Consider the following 14634-nt stretch of genomic DNA (forward strand, 5'->3'; position numbering starts at 1 on the left):
GAGTCTTAGTATTAGAGAATTTTATAAGAATAGTTAAAATCATAGCTCACTGAATATCTAGGATTTTTGTTTTTGCTATCAGTCTATGAATAATGTTATGATGTTGTCCAAAATAAGGTTAACAGAGGGAAATATATAGTTTCAAAAAAAATACCACAATACATAATGTTCTTAGATATTAAGTTTAGCTCTATGGATTTCAAAAGTAGATATATTTACAAATACAGTGGGACAATTTGAATATATGATAGACTTAAGTGGATTATGGCAATATACATATTTTCTTTTTAAAAATATTTTAAGTTTATTTAGTAAGTGGGGTAGGGATTGCGAGAGATGGGAGAGAGAGAATCCCAAGTAGTTTCCTCACTATGAGTGCAGAGCCCTACCAGGGCTTGAACTCACAAAATGTGAAAACATGACCAGACCCCAAATCAAGAGTCAGATGTTTAACCAACTGAGCCACCCAGGTGTCCCAAATATGTAAGATTTTTCAATCAAGATTAAGTGCCAAGACCACATATTAAAGACAATCCCAAATATATATATATGCATACAGACATACATACACAGATACCCCTCTCATAATAGTTTCAATTAATAACTCAAGATTTAGAAAATGATTTGCTGAGTTCACCTATTACATAACCATTTCCATAAACCATAATCAGAATCTAAATATAAGTTAGACTATGGGGATGAAGCTTCAAGCTTCTGCCCTCAGTCATCAGACAACAGAGAGGAGAAAAAAGTTTCCCTCTGTAATAAACCATTCTCCTGAAAGCACAGTAGCAAGACAAGACTCCCTACTCTAAAAACAGGCATCAGGGATAGAACCTGTTGCTGAGAAGTAAATGGAACATACTGCTGATCATCGCTCCTGGAGGCTATGAATGATCTGGAGGTTCTGGAACAGGCGGTGATTGAAGCAAATGACCGTGACTGCCCAGCGATTGACTCTACAACAACCACTATCACCAAGTGACAGGGTCCCCAACCTGCTTTTGCATTTCCAGGAATTGGGGTTGGTTGAGGTCATTGTCAATACTTTTAGACAGAGAAAGTAAACTACAGAGAAACAGAGATGCAAAAGGGAAACTTAATTACATCTCAAATGAGTCACAAACACAAATGCAAATGAGCACATACAATGTCCTGAAAATAACTTAGTCGATACAATTTATTCCAAATTAAATTAAGTAATGACATTAATTTTAATCTTCAAAAAGAAATGGATGGATAATTTCAAAAAAACATAATATCAATAAAAATTATATTATGAAACAAACAGGTAAAACGTAAAGATACATGTGTATAATATGTACATGTATACAGAATGAATACAGAAGTAAAAGATGTTAGTGTGTGTGTGTGTTTAAAAGAAAATTAAGGGCTATAAGATAAATGTAACAAAAATTTAAAAGACTGAACAGAGGGAGTAGCAATATTTCAGCAGAAATAGCTATAAAATTTTAAAATTAAGAAAGTATATGAGTTCTCAAATTGAAGGAATCCTCTAACTCACTCTAATACACTCATATTTTTCTATAAGCCCTAGACTGAGTCAAAGAAAAGTTTAAAATTATTATACAGAAATATCAAAATAGTGAGAGCCAGACAAGTGCCCCAAATCTTCTGCAGTAAGGAAGTAGACCAGATATCCTAAAACATCTTAAAAATCACAATCAATACCATGTTGCAACCTATTCTGCTGTTTGCTTAAATCAGTGGATTCCATATTCCCACATTCAGAACAACCAGGTTCTGAATACATTAAACATGAGAATTAAATTCGTCAAAGACCATTGCATCTGAACACAGTTACCATTAGATAGTGAAAGTGAGTCTATTAGTGGCTCTGCCAGTTGAAATTTATCCTGTTCAAGGAAGAGGAAAATGTAGTTGGAAAAAAAAGAAAGTTCAATCTGAAAGGAAAAAAAATACTCACTGTAATGTGAGTATCTTAACTATCTAAATTAGTCTTTTTTATTATACTTCAAAAATTAGGCATGTTTCAAGAATGTGATCACTAATTAGGACCACTGGAAGAATATTTATAGGGAGAGCAGTAACAAACTCAAGAGTTAATAATGCCCATGTGTCCTGAAGGAGTTCATGTAACTTCCAAAGAAAATTAACTTTGCAGAAGACAGTAAGGCTTTAAGAGCTTCTGACTTTCCTTTCTATTCTGATGAAGTCAAAACATTCCATTAATGTTAACATTTACCTCATATTACAGCAAGGTCACATTATTTGGTTCTAGGCAAGGAGAGAAATAAGAAGCAAATACAACAAAGAAATCACAAAGTGACTATTCTAGAGCAATTTGTCTCAAATATGTAATGTGCATCTTAACTCTCCTTCCCCTTTGCATGGATCTATCCCCTTTGAAGATATATATTATATATATATATACACATATATATGATATTGAAATTAGTATATGTGCTGCCGAAGAGAGCACTATGATATTGAAATTAGATTGAGAAAAATCTTTAATGTATAAATAATTATAAAATCATATATTAGACTTGTTATCAATTATATTCAAGTATGGAATGGTTAATTCAATGGGAAGAGAAAGGAGAATTTTTGAGAAATCCACAGCTTATATCCTGATACTTAAACTGCTGACAGAACCAAAAATATACCTGGGAACATCACTTAGTACAGCTGGCAAGTCAAGGGAACAGATATTTAAGTAGTAAATAGTGAAAGGTCACACACTGGTGATTACACACACATATGCTGGAAACCAGTGGGGTGTCAGGGGAAAACATAAAGTTCAGTGGAGCTAATGACACAAAGAATCTATATACAAGCATATTATTTAGCATAAATGATCAACACAAAATATTTTCTGATCCCTGTCTTGAATTGATCTATCCTCACAAGCAGTGAAATAAAATGTAAAGAAACAGAAGGGGCATTTCCCAATATGATATTATTTATGGTAGACAAAGGTCACCTTACACTTGAGCTATACATGTTTAACTTGTTCTGTGACATAGAGGGATATTTTTCACATATCTAGGTATTTACATAATAAATATGCTGTTTGAAATCCATAAGCTTGCAGCCTTTTTAGTTAACCTGGGGAAAATATGGATTCTATATAAGTTTTTCCCTGTAAACTGATCAAATCCACAACTGAAAAGAGACAGTAAGGAGCAGAGAGAGGCAGAGAGAGAGCTGGGAAAACAGTAAAAAGGTTATCATGATGATTCCCAGTGCAGGGACAGATACAACTTCTGAAGAAAAGGTGCTCAACGATCAATGTGGTGCCCACAAGTGGTGTTTCCATAGACACATCAAGAGTCAAGTTATTTGTCCCTTACATAAAGATTCCATATATACCCAAATCTTGTCTTATACTTTGTATATAATATTCTGTATCTGCAGAGTATGTTATTGATACTGTTTGCAAAGCCTTGCAACAAAAACAGAATAGAATTATTTTTAACTAGAAGACAGCCTACCCTGAAGCAGGACTATTATCATCTTCTGGGATCTATATTCTACATTTACACTCCATCACTGAGCAAAACCCTACACCAGCTTATGTGACATCAATGGAAGAATGGTTAAACCATTGACAGTAGCTCCAGAGGGATGCTGGCCCCCTCTGAGCATAACATACACGCCTCTACCATGGAACTGATTCTCCCAGTCAATTCATTCTTCCGGTACATGTGCTCCTCATTGCTACTGTGGATCATTTACTGAATCAGCAGCAGCAGATCTCGGACAAGTCTCTACTGAGACTGTTGCTATTGTTACTGCTCTATGGGCAAACAGACAAATACAGGCAATCCATGGGTAACCCAGCTGATGGACTCAAAGTACACTTTATTTTGGGGTTAGTGCATTATGAACTTAAATGCTTTTGAATATGAGTTGAGTGACCAATGATTAGTGAATGTTTCTGAACTCCTTTGGTTCAGAAATAAGGTTCCTGGGGCACCTGGGTGGCTCAGTCGGTTAGGCGTCTGGCTTGGGCTCAGGTCATGATCTCACAGTTCATGGGTTCAAGCCTGGCTTTGGGCTCTGTGCTGACAGCTAGCTCAGAGCCTGGAACCTGCTTCAGATTCTCTATCTCCCTCTCTCTCTGACTCTCCCTGCTCACACTGTCTCTCTCTATTTCTCAAAACTTAAAAAAAAAACACATTAAAATAGGAAAAGACAGAAGGTTCTTGTTAGACCTTTTATGTTTTCTCACACTTCCTGAATTTGGATTATGCTCACATTTTTGTTGTTGTTCTATGTCCTTCCATACTCTTCTGCCTCAACTCCACTTATTTTTAAGCTAGCAAAGAGTTTTTACAATAAATAAATCCGTGGTCCTGTGTCAGAGACCGTTAATGCATTAGTAGAAACCACTGGCCTTTGTTACTACGCATAATAGGCATTCATTTTAAGGAGAAGCTTATGAGTCCTCCACCTTTACAGTTTAACACACTGATATTGTTGTAATGACAGAGATATTGATTCAAGTATATGTGGTGGGAGGTGTTTCTGTAGATAAGCCCTTATAATGTTCCTATTTCCTCTTCCTATCCTGAGCCAGATCATACCATGTTCATGGACGCATGTTCTCTACTCCCAGAAAAGATGATTGGTTTCAATTATTTGCCAACCAATATTTTACAATTACGCACAAATTATGTCAAGGACAAAGGCTCCAGATACATAGCTGAATATTTATTAGAAACAAACTTGATGGTTTCTTCAAATCGGATTCAGTCAGTGGTCTTGTCATTCATTCATTCATTCATTTAATTTAAAAAATGCATCTCTCACCCACAAGGTATAAGTGTACCTCTAAACACTAGGTATCATCTAGTGAATAAATACAAATCCATTTTTCTAGAGGTTTTCAATCTTCTGGGGATGGTGGTGAGGGGGAGACAATAAGGTAGGGTCAAACAAATCAAAAGGGAATTTTAATAGTGTGGCAATTTCAGTGTTGCTCAATTCATATATCATAATACATATTACACAGAGTCCAAAGTTGCCTTTTATATGAGCACACACAGAAATTGTACTTTGATCATTAACCTCTAACATGGCTCAGAAAGCTTAAAACTACCATTTCTCCCTTGCTTTCCACATAAGATCAAATCACAGACTATAGTCAAGTCAAACTCCTATCTCTTTAGGATTATTTTTTTTCTTTTTCAGAACCATTACAGTAGTCCAAGTGCCATGTATTGAGGCACTATTGTGCTAGCATGGACTGTGCCTGCGCATTCACCCCAAGTCTCCAATATGAACTATTCCATGAGGAAGGTAGAAGTGACACCAACTATCCAGTTCTGCATTATACAACCCAGACAGAGATTGTCCCTGAGGAAGGAAGTCACTAATGGTACATTAGCCACTAGCTCCTCTGGAATTGATTCAGCCACCCACATCTCCATTTATTTTTCATCCAAAGAGAATCAGACAATTCATTTAGTTCTCGCAGTTATATATATTGCTTATATAAATTCAAGTTTATAAAAATCAGAGCAGAACAATCACAATGGTGCTTATGTCCTGAAACCCAGTTCCATCAGAAGCCAGAGCCCATATGTATTGGATCATTTCCTTCTAAGTTCCAGTCATAGAAATTGTAGCTGAATTATATTGATGATGTTAGTAAATCATGTTTTTCTGTTGGACATATGCAGAACCATACTGTGTTATCCTTTATTTATTTTACATTTTAAATTAAGGTACTGTCACTACTTAAATGTAAGTTCACTAAAACAGAGGCTCTGTGAGGACAGGCGGATTCATTTTTTTTTAAATTCATTTGCTTTTGCATCCTTAGCACATAGAAAAATGTCAGGCACATGATAGGTGCTTAACATGTGTTGAATGAGCAAATACATGTAAGTATTTTTCCCCTTCTCCTTCCATGAGACACAAACAATAGATTCTGAAGAAAATTCTTTCTGCACAGATTTCCGCTTTCTTTCATTCTTCCCATTTACCTCAAAATAGAAAATTAAGAACACTTTAGGAAACATGGGGTAAAATTACTATCACTATGTGTTTAGATAGTCCAGAATGTCTAAGGACTCTTTCAGCTGTCAGTAATAAAAATCCAACTCCAAACCCTTAATTTGCAGCTAAAGTATTGTTTCACAAAGCTGACAAAAACCCAATGATATATTCTTCAGACTGAATAGATGCTCCTATCATGTCCTCAGGGATCTGACTCTTTTTTCCCCCTATCTCTCTCTCAGTGATGTTTTCTTTTCCCCTGGCTTTATTCTCCAGCAGACTTCTGCATATGGATTCAAGATGCCTGTGGCATATCCAGACTTATTTGACATTATAGCTTCAGTTTCCAGAGAAAGAAGCAGGGTGTTTCCTGATATCATTGCTCTGATAAATGTCCAAGGAGAAGTAAGACGGTCTCATAATTTACATGGAGAGCACTGAACCTGGGACTGGACTTAGAAGCTTGAGATTCCTGTTGATTTCTGGGTTGGAGGGAAAGTTCTGTAACATTTATTCCAGCCATGAACTAGGGAGACATAAAAATATTACCAACCACTCACAGCTCACAAGATGCTGCAAACTCTCATTCTTGATTTCTTCTCTGTCACACCTTACCTCACTTTCTTTCTAGTCTCTTGTTCTCTCTGTCTGTCTCTCTCTCTCTCTAAAGATTGGCCTTATTTTTTTTCCCAAATGCATTAATGTACATTCAGTCCTGAAAGATTTTATGCATGCTGCCCTATCTGAAATCTTCTATCTTTTTCATCCTGACCACTCCATATTTGTCTGCAACCCTCAAGTTAGTGACGACTTTCTCCTGGAAGCCACTGATGGTATTCTAGTTAAGAATACATGCTCCCTGTTAAAAAAATGTGTATGCTTCTTTTCAAAATTTGTCATCATTGTAATTACTTGTTTTGTAAATATTTGTTGACTTTTGATCCTTTTACCTGCAGGAGGACAACATTCCAGACCATCATCTTCCTTAGTGTTGCTCCAGTTTGTGAAGCACTGTCTGGCACATGGTAAGCACTATAACTATTTATTAGTGAGTCAAACAAAGAATTGGATTAATTAAGTATTGGATAACCGGCTAGTCTAAGGGGCAAACTTTTCTTCATAAAGGGCTAGACAGTAAATATTTTAGGCTTTGTAGCATATACTGTTTCTGTCAAATATTCTTTTTTGTATTTTGCTTGTTTGTCTCTGCTTTTTTTTTTTTAACCATCATTTAAAATTTAAAAAAAAACCACAATTTTTGTCACTAAGCTGTACTAAACGAGTCACTGGCAAGACCAAGTGGTTCATAGTTTGCCCACCTCTGCATCAGTATAATTATAGTGAGATTCTAACTCCATCCTTTTAATTTATTATTAGTAGTAGTAGTAGTAGTATTTTACTTTGGTTTTGTTTCTGAGGTGTGTATGTCACTTTCTACTTGACATAAATACTAATTCTGTTCTCAGCAGTACCCAAGCCAGGATCATATTGTCGTGCTTTCTTTTCAAACTTATTTGTTACCAACTTTTTCTTTCAACAAAATGCCTATGCATTTCTTCTAATCTCCTGCTACCTCTGCCACCCTCTGCCTTTTCCGTTCTTCAGCCAAGTGCACCTGCTGCCCTGGCTTCTTATTGCTGTTTCTAGTTTTTATGCTGCATCATCACCCCTTCTGCTTTCTGCAGTATAGAGTATAATATTTCAGTAGAAGGAGAAATGTTTATTTAAAATAAACTGAGTAAAACAGACATTCCTAGATTCTGACACCAGGGAAATAGGCATGCCATCTGCCCTCCATAAGGAGCTCTTTGCCTGAGGGACATAATCGTATCACCCAGGTAAGCTCTTACTAATGTGTAAATTGTACTGCAACCTACAAATCGTGGTTGTCGTTCTAGACCTTCTGTTCTGTTGCTGCCCTAAGTTCTATAGTTCATTTTCAATCCTTTTCCCCCCTGTACTGCATACACTTTGATATCTCTTCCCCTGGAATACAACAACCACTAGTCTTGTGAATGGAAAACGTAGGACATCTCACCCATTGTTTACTTGTGCCTTCAGTTTCTAGGTATGAATTGCAAGATTGTTTTTTTTTAAGAAAAATAATGGCCCATTTCAACTACTGTTGTTACGTAATTAGAGGATATAGGGCAAAACTCAAAGCATATATATATATATACACACATATGTGTGTATATATATATATGTATATATTTTTTTTAAATTCCATCCCTTATGAATGTAAGATTTATAAAAATAAGTGAGCATGCTATGTTTTGCAAATTTAAAAAAAGATTATCTGTCATCAACTTACTCAAAAAAGAATCAAACTGTGGCAAAAATAAATTGCTTCCCAACATTTACCATAGACAGCTGTAAACACATAGTTTAATAGCTCTTCATCCAATATGACAAATGTTATACTAAGATAAAGTTCACATACAATAAACTTGCGAGAACTTAGTTTAATAAGTTTGTATAAATGCAGACACCCATGTAAGGATCAACACAATTAAGATGAAACATGTTTCCATCGCACTAGAAAATTCCCTTAGGCATGCTTCAAACCAACCCCCATCCACTCGTAACTAAATCCTATTCTTATTTCTATCTACACAGAATTAGTTTTGCTTATTCTTGAACTTTATATAGATTGAATCATATAATATGCATAGTATTGTTTTTGACTTTTTATCATAATGTTTTGAGATTTGTCTATATTTTGTGTTTTAAAGGCCCATTCCTTTCATTGCAGTAGATTATTACATTATATAAATAAGGGATCATAAATGTATTCAATTAGTTAATCCATTACCCAGTTTAAAGACTTTTTGTCCACTATTTAAAAAAAAATTAATGTTTATTTTGGAGAGAAAGAGAGTCAGAGACATAGCACGAGCAGCAGAGGGGCAGAGAGAAAGGCTGACACAGAATCTAAAGCAGGCTCCAGGGTCTGAGCTGTCAGCACAAAGCCCGCCTCTGGGCTCAAACCCACAGACTGTGAGATTATGATCTGAGCGGAAGATGGAAACTTAACCTACTGAGCCACCCAGGCGCTCTTGTCCATTGTTTATTTTAACATTTACTTGTTTGTTTGTTTGTTTGTTTGTTTAAAATGAGAGAGAAACAGTGGGAGACAGAGAATTCCAAACAAGCTCCACACTATCAGTGCAGACCCCAATGTGGGGCTCATCTCTCAAACTGTGAGATAATGACCTGAGCCAAAATAAAGAATCAGACACTTAACCGACCTAGCCACCCAAATATACCAGTTTTTGTCCATTGTTAATAAAGGTGCTATAAACACTCATGAGAAAGTTTTCTTTGGTGGGCCTATGTGTTTATTTCGCTTAGTTAAATCCCTAGAAGGATAAGGGCTGCATTATGAGGTAGGTGTATCTTTGTTAGAAGATATTGCCAAACCTTTTCCTGCAGCAGTGGAGCCATTTTACATTCTCATCAACAGTGTTTGTGAGATTCAGTGGCTCCAATCCTTGTAAAAATGTGGTGCATACAGTGTTTTACATTTTGCCCATTCTATTAGATAGGAGATAGTTTCATAAGTATTTCTCTGATGACTCATGATGTTGACTACTACTTACCCAGTTGCTTCTTGGCCTTTCATATAATTTCCTTTACAGTTTTTAAGCAACTTTCTATTTATTATGTTAGTGTTGTTATTATTATTAGCCTATAGAAAGTCTTTATATATCCTGAACAGAAATATCTGGCATACATATGCTTGTCTAGCTTATTCATTTACTTAATTAAGTTTAAAAAGCATTGAAAAATCTATCCTAGATAGGGTTTTTATTTTAAAACAATTTTAGATATACACAAAAACTGCAAAGATAGTATAAGAATCCCTGTACATGCCACATCCAGTTTCTTTTATTAATAATATCTTATATGAGTATAGTATATTTGTCACTGTTAATGAAGCAATATCAATACATTATTACAAGGAAGTTCATACATTTTCAGATTTCCTTAGGGTTTTTTCCCCCCTAATATCCCTGTCTTTACCAGGATCCCATCCAGGATAACATATTACATGTAGTAACTTTGTCTCCTCAGGCTCCTCTTGTTTGTGACAGTTTCTTAAGTGTCTTTGCTGGCTTTACCTGTTTTAAGAAGTGCCGGTCAAGGATTTTGTAGAATGTCCCTCAAGTGGGATTTGTCCAGTATTTTTCTCATAATGACACTGAAGTTATATATATTTGAGAAGAAGACCATGAAGATAAAGTGCCATTTTCATCACATCATTAGATATATACTACCAACCTGACTTATTATTGTTGAGGTTGACCTTGATGAATTGGTTGAGTAAATATTTGTCAGGTTTCTCCACTGTAAAAGTTACTCATATACCCCTTCCCCCATTTCTTTCTCTACTGTATTACTTGGAAGAGATTTGGTTATATATCACCAAAACTTAAGAGGTGAAAAGTTAAGGGCACCACTCTGAGTGCAATGTTTACATAAATGATTTGGAATTCTTTGGCTCCCCCAACCCATTACTTATTGATTCAATAATTTATTTGTATCAATATGAACTCAGGGCCAAATGTTTAATATTTTGGGTTAAAATACAACAATACTGGGTGCCTGGGTAGCTCAGGCTGTTAAGTGCACAACTCTTGATTTTGGTTCAAGTTGTGATCTCACTGTTGTGAGATAGAGGCGCAGATTGGTCGTAGTTGGGGATCTGTGCTGGGTGGGGAGCCCAATTAATAATCTCTCTTTCTCCCTTTGGCCCTCTCATGTGTGCTCTCTGTCTCTCAGAAAAAAAAAAAAAAAGCCTTTTGAATTTTTGTTGCTCAAAGTGTCCTAGTTTTGGCTATTGAGAAATCTTTCATTTGACCTCTGTATTCCTTTACCATGCTATCTCTTTTTTTTTGAGTGTATGTATATGTGTTTATACTTTATTTATTTATCTGCAATTAGTAGAGTTTATCTTTGGAACAGTTTTCGAGTTACAGAAAAATTAAGCAGAAAACTAAGAGTTTTCATATTTCTCCTTTCCACTTTACCAAGTTTTCCCTATCATTAACATTTTTCATCGGTGAGATATGTTGTTATAATTGATGAGTCAATCTTGTTGAGTCAGTAGTGTATGAGTCAATAATGTTGATAAGTCAACATTATTAATTAGAGCCCATAATTTCAATACAGTTCATTTTCTGTGTTGTACATTCTCTTGGTTTTGAGAATTGCATGATGTTATGTATCCATCATTACAGTTTCATATAGAATAGTTTTACTACCTTAAACCTCCCTTGTGCTTCCACTAGTTATTCCTCCTCTTATCTTTTCTGACCCCCTGGCAAATTGTTTTCCTGTCTCTACTTTTTCTATAGTGTCATTTAATTGGTATCATACAGTATGTAGCCCTTTCAGACTCTTATTTCAGTCAGCAGTATGCATTTAATATTCTTCTATGTCTTTTGTGACTTGATAGCCCATTTCTTTCTATTACTAAATAACATTCAATTGTATGGACATACCACAGTTGTTTATCCATTCACTTATTAAGGAACATCCTGGTTACTTCTAATTTGGGACAATTAAGAATAAACTTGTTACAATCTTTTTTTATGCTGATTTTTGAATGGACATACATTTTCAACTCATGTGGGTAAATACCTAGAAGAATGATTCCTATATTATATGTGAATCATATATTTAGCTTTGTAAGGAACTACCAACTGCTTATAAATAGGTGTCAGTCAATATTTTGCATTCTGTCCTCAATGAATGAAAATTCCTGTTGCTCCACAATCTTGCCAGCATTTGGTGTTTGAAATGTTGAAGAAATCTGGCTCCAATAGTCGGTTAACAATATAATTATTTTCTTACTTACTGTCTAGAGTATCAAAAATTTTTTTAATATTTATGTTATTTTTGAGAGAAAGAGAGAAAAGGAGGGGCAGAGACAGGGAGACAGAGAATCCCAAGCAGGCTCTACGCTGACAGTGGAGAGCCTGATGCAGGGCTTGAACTCATGAACCATGAGATCATGACCTGAGCAGAAGTCAGATGCTTAACCAACTCACCCACCTAGGTGTCCCAGGGTATCAGATTATTAACCAATATCTCCATGTGAAACAATTTGATCAGGTAGAGTACAATCCTTATGTACAGTTGTTTTTGCTTTTAGTCGTACAGAATCCAGTAATTTTCAAAATTATTTGTCACTCCATTTTTATCCTGACTCCTTTCAAGGAGATGGTTTCATATATTTGTAATGCAACTGGATTGTTTGGTCAGAGTCCAGATACAATTCTCAGATGCCCAGACCTCCTAAATGAAATTTTCATACATAAAGATTTTATTTTTCGTGCGGCAAAGTTCTTTGGGTTTTGACAAATGCATTAGGTCCTATACCTACCAGATCATACAGAACAGTTTCATTATTCTAAAAAAATTCCCTGTGTTTCACTTATTTAACCCAACTTCCTCTCCAAACTTCTAGAATCACCAATATTTTTTGTATCTCTGCAGTTTTCCTTTGTCAGAATGTCATATAACTGGAATCATGGAGACTACAATGTAGTCTTTGAGGACTAACTTCTTTCACTTTTCAATAGGCATTAAGCCTATTTGTAGCTTAAAAGCTAAATTTTATTTACTAAATAATAGTCCATTCTATGGCGACACTACAGTTTGTTAAAAGAATGTGTATTCTGCTGTTGTTGAGTGGAATATTCTATAAACGTCAATTAAATCAATTGATAGATGGTGCTGTTAAGGTCAATTGTATTTTTATTGATGTTCTGTCTACTTAATCTATCAGTTACTGGCAGAAAGCTGTTGAAGTCTGATTGTAACAGTGGATTTCTTTATTGTTCCCTTAGTTCTATCAGTTTTAGCCTTGTGTATTTTTATTCTTTATTGTTAGTTGTATACATGTTTAGGATTGTTATGCTATCTGGGAGAATCACTCTTTATCACACTATCATGTCTCATGTTTTTCTTGATAATTTTTTTCTGAAGTCAAGTTGAAATCTACTTGAAACTGAAATAGCTATCCCATGTATTTTTGTTTGTTTTTTTTGTTTTATTTTTTTTAGAGTTAACATGGTATATCTTTCTCTATCCCATTAATTTAACTTGTTTTTGTCTTAGTATTTAAAATGAGTTACAGAAAACAAATGGATAGTTCTTAATATTGTTTTATGCCCTTTGACAATATGTCTTTTATTTTATTTTAATATTTATTAGTTTTTGAGAGAAAGAGAGAGACAGAGTATGGTCAGGGAGGGACAGAGAGAGAGGGAGACATAGAATCTGAAGCAAGCTCCAGGCTTTGAGCTGTTTGCACAGAGCCCGACATGGGGCTTGAACTCATAAACTGCAAGATAATGACCTGAGCTGAAGTAGGATGCTCAACTGACTGAGCCACCCAGGTAGCCCCACTAAGATTTTTGATTAAAAAACATTAAAGGAAAGTCAAAATATTTTTATGTTTACTTTGTTTTTGAGAGAGAGAGACACAGAGTTTGAGAGGGGTTGGGCAGACAGAAAGAGGGAAACACAGAATCCAAAGTGGGTTCCAGGCTCTGGGCTTTCAGTACAGAGCCTGATATGGGGCTTGAATTCATAGACTGTGAGATCATGACTTGTGCCCAATTCAGAAGCTTAACCATCCAGGTGCCCTTGACAATCTGTCTTTTAATTGGTGTATTTAAATAACTCACATTTTATTTTTTAGGGTTTTTTTAATGTATTTTGAGAGAGGGGTGGGGAGGGGGAGAGGAGAGCAGGGGAGGGGCAGAGAGGGAAGGAATCTCAAGCAGGCTCCATGCTGTCAGCACAGAGCCCCATGTGAGGCTTGAATCCATGGACCATGAAACCATGAGCTGAGCCAAAACAAGAGTCCTATACTTAACTGACTGAGCCCCCCAGAAGCCCCTAGATAATTCACATTTTTTAAAATATTTTGTTGTCAAATTGGTTTCCATACAACACCCAGTGCTCTTCCCCCCTTCATTTTTTGCATTCTTTGATTTTAATTGCGACTTTTATGTGGTTTTATTTATCTCCTCTTTTTGCAATAAGAAGAAAACATGTTTGGTCTAAAGTTTTGATACATTTTTAACTAATCTAAGTCTACCTTCAACTAGTGCTATTCCACTTTATATATAGAATGGGTACCTTATAACAGAATTTTCTTCATTGCTTCCTTTAATCCCTTATGACATTACAGCAATTAATTTCACACATATAGGCTGTAATCACCCAAATCTTTGTTCCTATTATTCCTTTAAACAAATATTCATCTTTTACATAAAATAAGCAAAACAAAAGATGCATTTTACCTTCATTTTTTTCTTCCCTGACATTATTCCTCTTCTTATAAAAATTTGAGTTTCTGACGTACATTGTTTTATTTTCCCCTGAAGAATTTCTAACATTTCTTTCATGACCATCTATGTTCCATGAGTTCTACTAGATTTTGTTTGAGAAAATCTATTTCTCCTTCACTCTTGAAGGGAAATTCTCCTAGATGTAGAATTCTAGGTTGGTATTTTTGTTTTGTTTTCTAATAATGTAAGTATGTTCTTTTTCTTCTATCATTGTGTGCATAATTGCATAGTTTCTGATGAGAGGCCCATTGTAATTCTTATCTTTGTTCCCCTT

Source organism: Suricata suricatta, chromosome 6 (genome assembly GCF_006229205.1).
Source record: "Suricata suricatta isolate VVHF042 chromosome 6, meerkat_22Aug2017_6uvM2_HiC, whole genome shotgun sequence".
In the NCBI taxonomy this organism is placed as follows: domain Eukaryota; kingdom Metazoa; phylum Chordata; class Mammalia; order Carnivora; family Herpestidae; genus Suricata; species Suricata suricatta.